Source organism: Gadus chalcogrammus, chromosome 16 (assembly GCF_026213295.1).
Source record: "Gadus chalcogrammus isolate NIFS_2021 chromosome 16, NIFS_Gcha_1.0, whole genome shotgun sequence".
Taxonomy (NCBI): Eukaryota; Metazoa; Chordata; class Actinopteri; order Gadiformes; family Gadidae; genus Gadus; species Gadus chalcogrammus.
The window spans coordinates 26,763,048-26,774,639 of NC_079427.1; the positions used below are offsets into that span (position 1 = coordinate 26,763,048).

At 40.8% G+C, this 11,592-nt stretch overlaps 1 long non-coding RNA gene across 2 annotated transcripts; it reads left to right on the forward strand.

The window, feature by feature from the left end:
• The first annotated feature begins 4,072 nt into the window (after nt 1-4,072).
• Nucleotides 4,073-10,119, forward strand: LOC130405520 (uncharacterized). Of its 2 annotated transcripts, XR_008904346.1 has the most exons (9): nt 4,073-5,049; nt 5,121-5,171; nt 5,249-5,293; nt 5,374-5,438; nt 5,554-5,662; nt 6,127-8,161; nt 8,295-8,372; nt 8,510-8,834; nt 8,931-10,119. It is a non-coding gene; the product is annotated as an uncharacterized LOC130405520 (long non-coding RNA). The 2 variants fall into 2 exon arrangements; XR_008904345.1 differs by having other exon boundaries at nt 4,073-5,171.
• The last annotated feature ends 1,473 nt before the right edge of the window (nt 10,120-11,592 follow it).

An 11,592-nucleotide genomic window follows, 5' to 3' on the forward strand; every position in this document is an offset into this window, starting at 1 on the left:
GAGTATGAATGTCATTATGAAAACACCAATAGGCTAATGTGTTTATTTCCAGGCAAGGCCATATGAATGAAAAATGTAATCTTGTCGTGGCTGTAGACCAAAGCCAACAATCATTGACTTAATAGCTCTAGCTTAAAGATGCACAAAAGCCAGGAACTATGACTGATTGCTCTAAACAGGTGCCCATAAACACCTGCCAACAAAGGTACCTGGCTATTGTGTGTCTTGAAGCTAGAGCTATCAGACTATGATTGTTGGCTTTTGTCTGTGCCAGATGCTATTCAAACTATGAATGGGGGCATATTACAGACGTCAGGTATTTGGAGTTTAAGTCTGATATATGAAATTCAGACAAGCCAAGCATTTGAACACATTATTGCAGTTGTATTTCTTTGGTTACAGCCCCAAGATATAATTGACATTCAAAGTTTAATTTCAATGTTACCTGAGTATAAGTCAAGCCTCTCGTGCAGCTCTTCATTTATGAGGTTCTTCCCCCTGAGGTCCTCCAGAAGACAACGCACTGTTTTCTTCGCCCTCCACTCTCGGGCCTTTGAGTTCCTCATCTCTTTTTCAAGACTCTCCACCCTAGCCAGGGCTTCACTGAGTCTAGTCTTGAGAAGAGTGGGAGATGGAGGCAATGCATAAGGGTGTTCCTAGTAAAAAAGGACAAAACAGTAGTGAGTAATGTTTATGATGCCATGATGCTCACTGCTGTTTTGGGGCATAGCTAGTGTAAATACTCACAAGGTAGGTAGGTGAAGGTTCAGTGACTTGTAATGATTGTAAAGAACAGTCAATTACAAGGCTCGCTTCAGCCTTCCTTGAGGCTTGTGTAGTCCTGGCTGGCACTTTCTAAAACCGAAGAACAAAATACTTGAACAGGTGTATCTCATTCTCAATCATTCCAAATGAACACACACACACACACACACACACACACACACACACACACACACACACACACACACACACACACACACACACACACACACACACACACACACACACACACACACACACACACAAAAACCATTTTCAGCAAGTTTAGTGATGCACTTACTCTTTTGAGATGTGTTGGGAAACTGAACACAGATGGTTTAGTTCCATCCCTGAGCCTGACAATTTGGCCTGTCCGGTCAAAATCCTCCAGCTGAAAGTGCTGGCTACAGAGCATTGACCTCTCATTGGCAGAAAAGTCTTCCCTTTTCACAGCCACTTCCCACTGTCTCCTCAACTGCTTCTCTTTGGGAAACCTTAAAATTGCGAGAAAGGTTAGCTAGCCAGTCAGTCAGATTCATAATACAGATGTATCTTTAAAAAAGAAAAACATTTAAATAGAAATAACGTTTAAAACGTCAATTTCGGCCGGCGACTGACTGCACGTGCATCTCACAGGTGCATGTAGAGTATCGTGACATTTTTTCCGTAGTTTCATTCATTACGTGACACCTTCATATATTGTAGAACCATTACATATACAGTGGCATGTTTTGAGCCTTTTTTTGTTTTAATCTAGTCTCTTTTTTAAATACATCACAGAGAGAAATTAAGGCCAGTCGCTCAGCCGAAACGCAGCTTTCCGTCGCGACCATAAATGCTATATAATTACATTATACATACATTGTAATTACTCACAAGCAAGTAGTGGTAGATTATATATATATATACTGTATATCCTATATTTCTTGACAATATTATCTCCTGTTGACGAACGATAGAATAAGGCTTTGCTCACCATGTCCATTTCACGTTAGACTAGCTATAGTCTGATTCTGGCGGCAACTTAGCTGTCTCAACAGCTCTTAGCTCTCAACATAACACATGATCTACGTGACATGACTGAATTTTACAATTACAAATAGAAACAATTGTTTAGTCTTACTTGTGAAAGGTAATTCCTTGCGATCTCGCTTGAATCGTCCTGACGGTAGTGCACCCCCAAGCGGCGCATGAAGTAGGCATCTTCACTCCGAAGACGAAATAACTCCCGTACCAAGATGGCGCCGACGATTTATGCCGCCCAAGGCCGAAGGGGGCGTCTACCTATATGATGTCTATGCTTCGATCCTCCACACTTCACGATTAGCCCGTTTTGAGTACGGCATCCGGGTCCTTGAAGTATACTTCTTTTCGCCGGATCTGAATTGGAACGTACTGCATACTCAAATTTTGGCTAGTAAGTACGGACAGTACGGGTATTGGAACACGGCACTGTACTTACGTGACACAAACCAGCACCGCAAACGTTCTCTCCCGCTTGAGATTACGTCTTTCTTTATAGGTTCATGGGTCTGATTCGCAGATTTCCCATGCTGATATCCCCGGAGATTCTCGGGCATCTTCGACAATTTGACTATAGATTGTCTCATTACACGCTAAATAATATCATTATAGCCTATTTATATATATAGCCTATACATATATATAGGCAATATATATAATTAGGCAATATATATATAGCATTTGTGGTTTTGGCATAAACATAACTAGGGTGCACCAGTGTTCATTTCGAAAAATATGACGAAAAATGTTCGTCAACAACCTTTTTTCCGTGACTAAGACGAGACGTTGACGAGCTAAAAATAGATCTTTGATAATAAAAACTATGACAAAATGTCATTTTGTTTTCGTTGACGAGACGAGACAGGACGAAAATGTTAGTGGTGTGCTATTTGGACATTCAAAATGCACGATATTTTCCAATCAGTACACTCGTAAGGTTCTTATGCAACTGTTAACTCCTCCAGTAAATAGGACGGACCTTAGCTACGACTTGGCAACGGGAGGTATAGTCCACTCAGCTATGAGCTAGCGTTATGCATTGTACATATCTTCCCAGCTTTTATTCCACAGATACTAGGGTCTATAGCATATAACCGCGTTGTCTGATTACAGTTTAATTCATTTTTCGCAATTTACCGGCTCTCGTTTTGAAGAAAATCACCGCGCCATTCGTTTCAATGGGAATCGCCACGGTCTATACTTCAACATAAGGTGGACTTTGAAATTCGTCCCAGCCTTTATACAAAGATACTATAGGGTTTATAGCATATAACCGCGTTTTCTGAATACAGTTTAATGCATTTTTCACAATTTACCAGCTATCGTTTTGAAGGCTGAACAGACAAGAGTACTAAAGTGTGACGTCACGTTTCGATAGCAACAGATTCTCGGTTCTACACAAGCCAAATTAACAAGGGGAAATCCTATGCCACACAAACCTTTTATAGAAAAGGAACAATCTTTTTGCGAATTGATTTGTGAGTTTGCTTTACCAATGATGTACGTAATATTGAGAATAGATTGTCTTCATATAAAAAAAAAAACTAAACTAAACTAACGTTTACAAACTTTTCCTTTTAATACCCCAGGGGAATACATGAACGCCTTGACATTTTTCGATTGGACTTGAAATTGATTTATTTTATTGAAAGAAACAACACATGGAAGCAATGGAGAACGCCATCTCTCGTTCGGTTGTTTAGAACTGAAAATCCGGTTGCCAGGACAACGTATCGTTTCACTTTAGTACTCTATTTGAGTGGAACAACTTAGCAGGTGTCCATATATATAGGGTTAGCCTAATTGAACTAGTTTAAAAAGAGAAAACATTTTGACTAAAAGTTGACTAAAATGTAAGGACTTTTCGTCGACTAAAACTAGACAAAAACTACAAAGGAAAACAATGACTAAAATATGACTAATATAATAAGCATTTTCATCAAAAGACTAAGACTAAGACTAAATCTAAAATAGCTGACAAAATTAACACTAGGGTGCACTGTACTATCTGTGCACACCCTTTCTGAAGCCTCTCTCTCGCTCTCTCTCTCTCTCTCTGTCCCTCCCTCTCTCTTTCTCTCTCTCTCGTACCGTTTTGTGGAGCACGTTCATTGTCTGACAACACTCCCATTCAGAAAGCATTGGTTTACATTTCGTTCTGTGTAGCACGCAAAAAGTCGGACTATCGTACTCTGGAACACGCTTCAATAGATTAACGTTCGTGCGCATGAGCACGCAATCGCGTGATACCGGGTTGCGTAAACGGCCATTTCATTGTGATTGACAGGTGTCGTGACACGCCCCCATTTGGAGAGGGGTCTGGCTGCAGACATCCACCCACACACTCCAGACATCCACCCACAGAACTTCCGCTGCAGACAGAAACATCCACCAGTACACCGAAATTGAAAAAAAAAAGAAATGTTGTTTTGCACTGCGCAAGCGCGAGTTGCACATTATGCAACAGCGCCCCCTCGGGTCACACTTTTCGTTGGGTCGCAGAATTCGGTGTAACAACGGGACTCACTGCACGAAGATGTGACACGTTCGGGTCAGCTGCACTTGGAAGTTATGGTAGGTGACTATTCAAAACAGCGATACAGTTATAAATGCACTAGACTTGCATTTCTTTACCGATGTATTAGTTTCATTTAGTTTAGATTTTTTCATCAAACAAATAACAGAACGTTTCACCAATATGAAGCATTTGTTGTTTTAATCCACACTGACGGTGGCAAACGTGTCATTTTTGCAAGATAGGCAAATGTTTTTTGTAAACGTTGTGTAGCCTATAGTCTGTCTTATTAAACGATTTTACAGATTTGTAGATGTGTTGCGAGTGTAAACGATTTTATGATGTGGACTTTTGAGTCATCTGTAGTCCAAAACAGAGTTAAGTTGTAATAAAGTAATTAGCACGAATTGAATTGACGCGGCTCGTTTCGCTTTAAATAGAGTTGCACCTGTCAGCTGTTCATCTCTGCAGAGGTGGCTGAGAAGTGTGATATCATTCAATAGACAGAATCGATCTTTAAATATTCGATCTGCCTGTTTAGTTCATACAATCTGTTTATAACTAAGAGATCATAACACCTAGTTCAGTTACAAGGGGTAAAAGAGATGAAAAATGTAATAAAAAGGATAAAAGTTAATGAATTACTGTTATGTAATAGCCTACTATCCTGTCTCAGATTCTATTTTAGCAACCTTTGTCAGTCTCTCAGCCCTGGGCCATGGAAAAAGATGACTGGTTTGGACATCGAGGTAAATATATTGTTGTTTAATGATACTGTGAAACTAGAAGTACAAATACTAACTCATTTCTGACATGATAGGGCTTTCCACGGCAAAAGTACGGCATCGACTGTGGCATCTTCATGTTGATGGTAGGTGTGACTATTGGTTGGATTTATTTAGTCTTTGTGCTTAAAATGTTAACATAAAATTATTGTTTTATTTACAGTATGCCCTTTACAAAGTGATGGATGCACCCTTTGACTTCACTGTTGTAAGTTCCCTTATTTATTCAAAGCTCTCTAAAAAGTTATTTTATATTAAGGCTGATATATATTTTTTCTCTTTTATTAGACTGATATGCCGGCATTGAGAAAATGGTGGTGTATCATGCTGATCGAACATTTTGACCTTGGAAGGTAAGGCCAAATTATGTTCACCTTTGTTTGACAAAGAAATGGTTACACATGAGTGTCTCTATTGTATTTGTAGTGTATTAATTTCTCTTTCTTCCTTTAATTCTTAATATTTGAGCCATGGCAAACTCTTTGCCCACTGGACCGACGCATCTAAGGCTCTTCTTCGGGGTTAGGTGCCACCAGTTTTTAAACTGAAGAAGAGAAGGCAAGATGACATTCATGAGGTAAGTTTTTATTTATATATTTTTAATGCTGTTAATTTAAAGTTGTTTGTTCTTTTTTTGTTCATTTACTCCTACAACAATCTTCATATTCCATGATTCTTCCACCATTCAGACATGACAATAATCTTTTGTAAAGAATGTGCCATCCTCCTAGGTGTGATGGTCTTTCATTATTTTAAGTATTTAAAGAGGACAAAATGATTCTGGTGTTCAACTCACTCAGTATTCAACAGTTTTAGGTCCTCCTCTCTGTAGACAGACTTAGCCCCTCCAGTTATGTGTCCCACCACAGTGCTGTTGTTGTCTAATTTGATGTGTTATTATCTGGATGGGCTTGTCTGCAGTCCTGGGTGTAGAACCTTACAGTTCCAAGTCTTAATTTAAGTAACTAACTGGTTGCAAAAATAATATAATTGAATATAAAATGATTCCAACTTGGTGGTATTTCATTTTCCATTAAACAGGGGCTACTTGACAACATCGTGGCTGGAGTTGCCTGGCTGCATCAGAATGCAGGTTTGCTCAGGGGGAAGGTGGTCAAGCCCTCGTTTCAGAATATGGACGCAACAGAACAGCAGGAGCTCCTGGAAAGGATACGTTTTTCGAATGATGAAGAAGAAAAGTATCCCCTGCTCTTCACCTTTGATTTTGCGGAAGACATGGAGGTCTTCCTTAACATGGCAGCTGAGGAGGATTTTCGAGTCAACGGCATGTTCGTGGGTCGCTGGGTGGACACTCATTGACATTGCTGTGTGTGTGTGTGTGTGTGTGTGTGTGTGTGTGTGTGTGTGTGTGTGTGTGTGTGTGTGTGTGTGTGTGTGTGTGTGTGTGTGTTGAGGTTCTGAGTTCGGTTATCTGTTGAGTGTTCTGAATAAAGTGTTAAAAAGTTTACAATGTATTGATTTTTTATGACTTTACTTATTCACTTTGGTTACACACAGAGCTAAGCTAAAACACAGACTTCAGTTTGTTGTATTTAAAAATGGGCAAATAAGGTTGTCCAGCAGCACAAGGTAAGACAATATTATAGACAATTAGAGCCAGATATTAAATGAATGATGGTTCAGAGTAAGAATTTAGGAATGCAAAGGTGCTAATAACATATGATAAAGTGCAGTCGAACCTTATGATATCAGGACAACAGAATGTAACATAACTAGACCTAATATAAATATGTCAGAAAAGGGGAAGCTATAAAAGAATTGTTCTAACTATTCCTGTCCACTCATACATAGTTGCTGTATTTAAAATAATTATTAGCCTCAATCTCTGATGCCCTTCAGCTTTACAATACGAGAATCAGTTTGTGTCCTATCAAATATTAAATTGAGATGATTGCAGTATAAGACAGAGGGAATTCTGAATAAGAATTCTGAATAAGATGTGTGTATTTACAGAAAGAGAAGAGCCATAAGCTCCAGCTTAAAGTCAACAGCGAGTGTCAAGTCTTCTGTCCAAAACGGGAAGCATTTATCCGATTTTATAACGTAATTTATTACGTTCATTTATGTAAACACATTACTTAACGCCCGTTCATTTATGTAAACACATTACGTAACGCCCGATTTTTATTTTTTTTTCCAATTTATTTATTTATTTTTCCAATTTCCGGTGTGCTTTAAACTTTAAATGTATCCATGAAATTTAGTTGTTTCTGTCACACAAATTAATTAAATGCTGACTCATCTATGTAACATTTTATTATTACGCAGCGCATTACGGAACGCACTGCTTTTACTGTCAGGGGTGCGGTCAGAATATGGCCGGTAATAGTGCATTTGTAAGCGGGTCAACAACGTTTCGTATCGAAACATTAAAAAAGCATATGTCTAAATAACATGACGTGACAAGTGTGTAGAGAGTGGCCCCTCTCCCAGCTGCATTAGATATAGATATATATATAATTATATTAGGGTTAAAAGTTGGGGTTCCACCAATGGTAGAACTATCTGAGTGAAGAAACGGCCTGTGGTTCACATTGACAACATATTAGGTGATATCATGATACTATTAACAGATATTCTAGTAATTTCATCTAATATAGGCTATTTGGATTAACTTTACTTATCAATAGTAGATTCTGCCTAAGGTGGGATGAGTGGGTGGAGGCTATTCTACGTATGTGTGGGTCCAGTGCCTATTGGTCAGGAGGCTATGACACAGGGTCTTAGGCGTGAATGTATGCAGATGGGCGTCTATCATGTGTAAATATCCGGCCCAATTGTATGAATGAGTACAACCTCTGACCCGAACGTCAGACACGCTATTCTAAGATAGTAAACGCGTCGTAGCAGCTGGAAGAAAAAAAAAGAAACAGCGACCCGTCCTGCACTAATATGCCGACTGACTGTAAGTATTCATATGGGTGCATTATATTATGATTATATTATGACTATGTCTATGTGTATCAGCTGTTTATATCTGACTGAAGCAGTGATCACTCCGCAGTGATTCATGGGGCCGGCGGTGAGACTGTGAAACAGCCGGAACCACGTGCAAGTATGTTTTTTTTTTTTATAGTAGCGTATGATATATAGTTCCATATCACTCTCTCTATCATTATTATTATTAGTTGTTATAGTATATTCATGTAGAACAACCATTAAATTTGTGTTTTCCTGATGTGTAACAGGTTCGCATGATATTCGGCTCAACAATCAAAGACCGATTCTAGCCGAACAGACCAATGCGGGGGCAAGCGGTAGTTTTGGTAAGTTGTTAATACGCCCGCTATTAGTATGCCTATAGGTGTATTACATCTATTTATTTTGCATTTAAAGAAAAAAAAAAGAACAACCAAACCTAACCCATAAATACTTTTGTATTTTGTTTTTGATTCACGTATAGTACCTATCGTGGATAGTGTGAAACAGCGAACCCCTGGAGCAAGTCGTCTATCGAAGAAAAATCTGAAAAGACCGGGGTTAGGGTTGGCTCTACCCTGCTCCCCACTGGCCATAGATCCCTTATAAAAAGGCTTGCAACGCACATAGTGTTTTAACCCCAGAGAATTTTAACCTGGTTATCCAGGCAGTCATAAACCCTAAAATCGCGCAGCAAGGGAGTGTATGGTCTGAGTCCAAACAACAAGTGATCGGGACGGTGGATGTGCATGTGTCTGCGTCGCCTACAGAGACCGTCACAGTGCAGCCAGATGGGACCATACAACACGGTAGGAAATTAATGAAAAAAAAAGTATGTATATATTCTACAGAGTGTAATGACCAGGAGGGGGCGTGATACTGATTTCTTTTTCTATTACAAACAGTCACTGGAGACCCCCAGTGTGCGCCACTACCAGTGCTGACCGCCGATGATTTGGAGGGTCTTGACGACCTCTCGTCGTGGACCTCATCGCTGTTGGACCAGATCGACTTCACTCCAGCTCAGTGGATCGACCCTACGTCCGTAGGGGCTACCACCAGTGCAGAGCCTGTACAACACCACCAGCCTGCAGACCCTGCATCTGGATCCCTACACACCATTCAAGACCCTAGCCACGACCCTCCGTGCATTGTGAGTCCCAACGCTCATGAGGCAGCGGCGACGCTGCTACCAGTCGGCACAGCGGTTGTTGTTGATGAACACATTGTGGGTGGGCGCTGTGTTAAAGGGGTAGTTCGGAATTTTGGACATAGGGCCTGATTCCGAAGTGAGCATTGGTATTCTATATCACTGGAGACAGTTTTCAACACATTTCATTCAGTCCTTCTAGTTGCAGAGTTCGCTCGTGCTAGGCTAGCGCAAGTCAACGGGCAATGCTAGCCTGCTATTAAAAACAGTCTTACCCACTCCACAGTACACCCGAGGTAAATCAATTATAACGCCAGACTATAGATTTAAATGTCTGTGTTGATAGAATAATGTTAGAAATAAAACTAACCATGCATCGCATGAATCATCGAGGGACTACTTTCTCAGCAGAAGCGGAATTCTACTATGCGCTGGTTAGGTTTGTAACCGAATCACGACAGAAGAACGTAAACAGAGAAGCGTGGGACAGAAGCGCAATTGAACGACTAGGCAACATGATGGTTCAGTGTGCTTTTAGAAATTGTAGAAATAAACGGTACAGATGGGCACCACAAAGTTTCCACCAATTTCCAGTGCGAGATCCAGAAAGAACTCAACTGTTGCTTGTTGCTGCTGGCTTTGACATCAAAACACCGGCTCGTACGGTTCGTTGGATACAACAAATTCCTCATAATCGTCTTCAAAAGCAGATGCATCGCTAACTCCTCCAAACGTGGCCATATCTTGTTAATTTAATACGCTTGTAGAATTCCTTCGTTCACTGTACTCTGCATTTGTAGCAATGACAGCGGCAGGTAACCTGGGTATCAGTCCGCCGCTGCCGTAGCCTACGTACAGGAATATAAACACTGCTGCTGAGACCCCGCAATTCCCTCAAAATGCAATGCAATGCAAGGTTGGTTTTATTTCTAACATTATTCTATAAACAGACATTTAGATGTATAGTCTGTCGTTATAATTGATTTACCTTGGGTGTACTGTGGAGTGGGTACGACTGTTTTTAATAGCAGGCTAGCATTGCCCGTTGACTTGCGCTAGCCTAGCACGAGCGAACTCTGCAACTAGAAGGACTGAATGAAATGTGTTGAAAACTGTCTCCAGTGATATAGAATACCAATGCTCACTTCGGAATCAGGCCCCATGTCCAAAATTCCGAACTACCCCTTTAACTGTTGTAAAGAATGTGCTGATAAATTAGACTTGGTAACTACGGCGGCGGATGTAAACTCCATAACCATTGGTCGTCAGTGTAAACTGGGTGCGTTGGCTGGTAAACGTGTTGACCGTAGATTTCAGGATTTCGAAGAGCAGACGAAGCAGTCCTTCAGAGCTATCAGGGCCGAGATAGCGTGTGATCGTATGACTGTTGAATCCCAAAACACTGAGACAGTGCGTAATGGTCTTGCTATCGACGCCCTTCAGCGTAAGCAACTGGATGCCGAGGCAGCTGTGCGTGTCAACACGCTGGGCGGGGTTAGAGGGGTTAAGATCTGCTAAAACCGCTCGAAAATTCTGGCTAATTGAATCTGCGGGGGAGGCTAACGTCAAGGCCTATCGGGGCATTTGTAACGAGATGTCTGTGATGAATGACGCACTAGCAAAGCTTACGGTGAATGCTAGTATTTGATTTGTGTTTTGTTTTTAATGTTTTTTTCTTTTATTTCGTGGAGAGGGTATCTTTTGTTTTAAACTGCATGTGATAAAACTTTTTTTTCTTTTGATACCTGACTAATTAACGTTTTTTTTTTTATTATTATTTATATATACCGTATTTTCCGGACTATAAGTCGCGGTTTTTTTGTAGTTTGGCTTGCCCTGCGACTTATATTTCGAAGCGACTTATATGCCAAAATTGTGCGTACATAATCTTCGGCCGCAAGATGGCACCGTCATTCATTAGGCCTACAACTGAACGCTGCAAGCCTACTGCACCACCGAATAAATTATATTCTCGTCGTCATCGTCCTCAATGTCCTCCGGTTCAACCAAAGCTACCCCAGCCTTATCTGCAATGTTGTGCAACATAGCTGTCACACATATCACAGCGCATGACTTGGCCGGCGAAAACTGGAGCCCTCCGCTGGACTTGTGAGCGCAACTTCCACCTCCCGATCGTGCGCTCAGGTTTAGGACCGCGGCGCATACCCGTCCGGTGGAATCCCGGTGTCACTGAATTCGGTATACTCTCAGAACTACGAGTGGGACCGACACACCTATATTGCTATTGCAATTTTATTCAGTCTCTCCAGACTAAACGTTCTTGTTTAAATGTTTAAAAATAAATGCGACTTATACACCGATGCGACGTATATATGTTTTTTTCCTCGTCATGGAGCATTTTTTGACTGATGCGACTAATACTCGGGAGCGACGTATAGTCCGGAAAATACGGTATA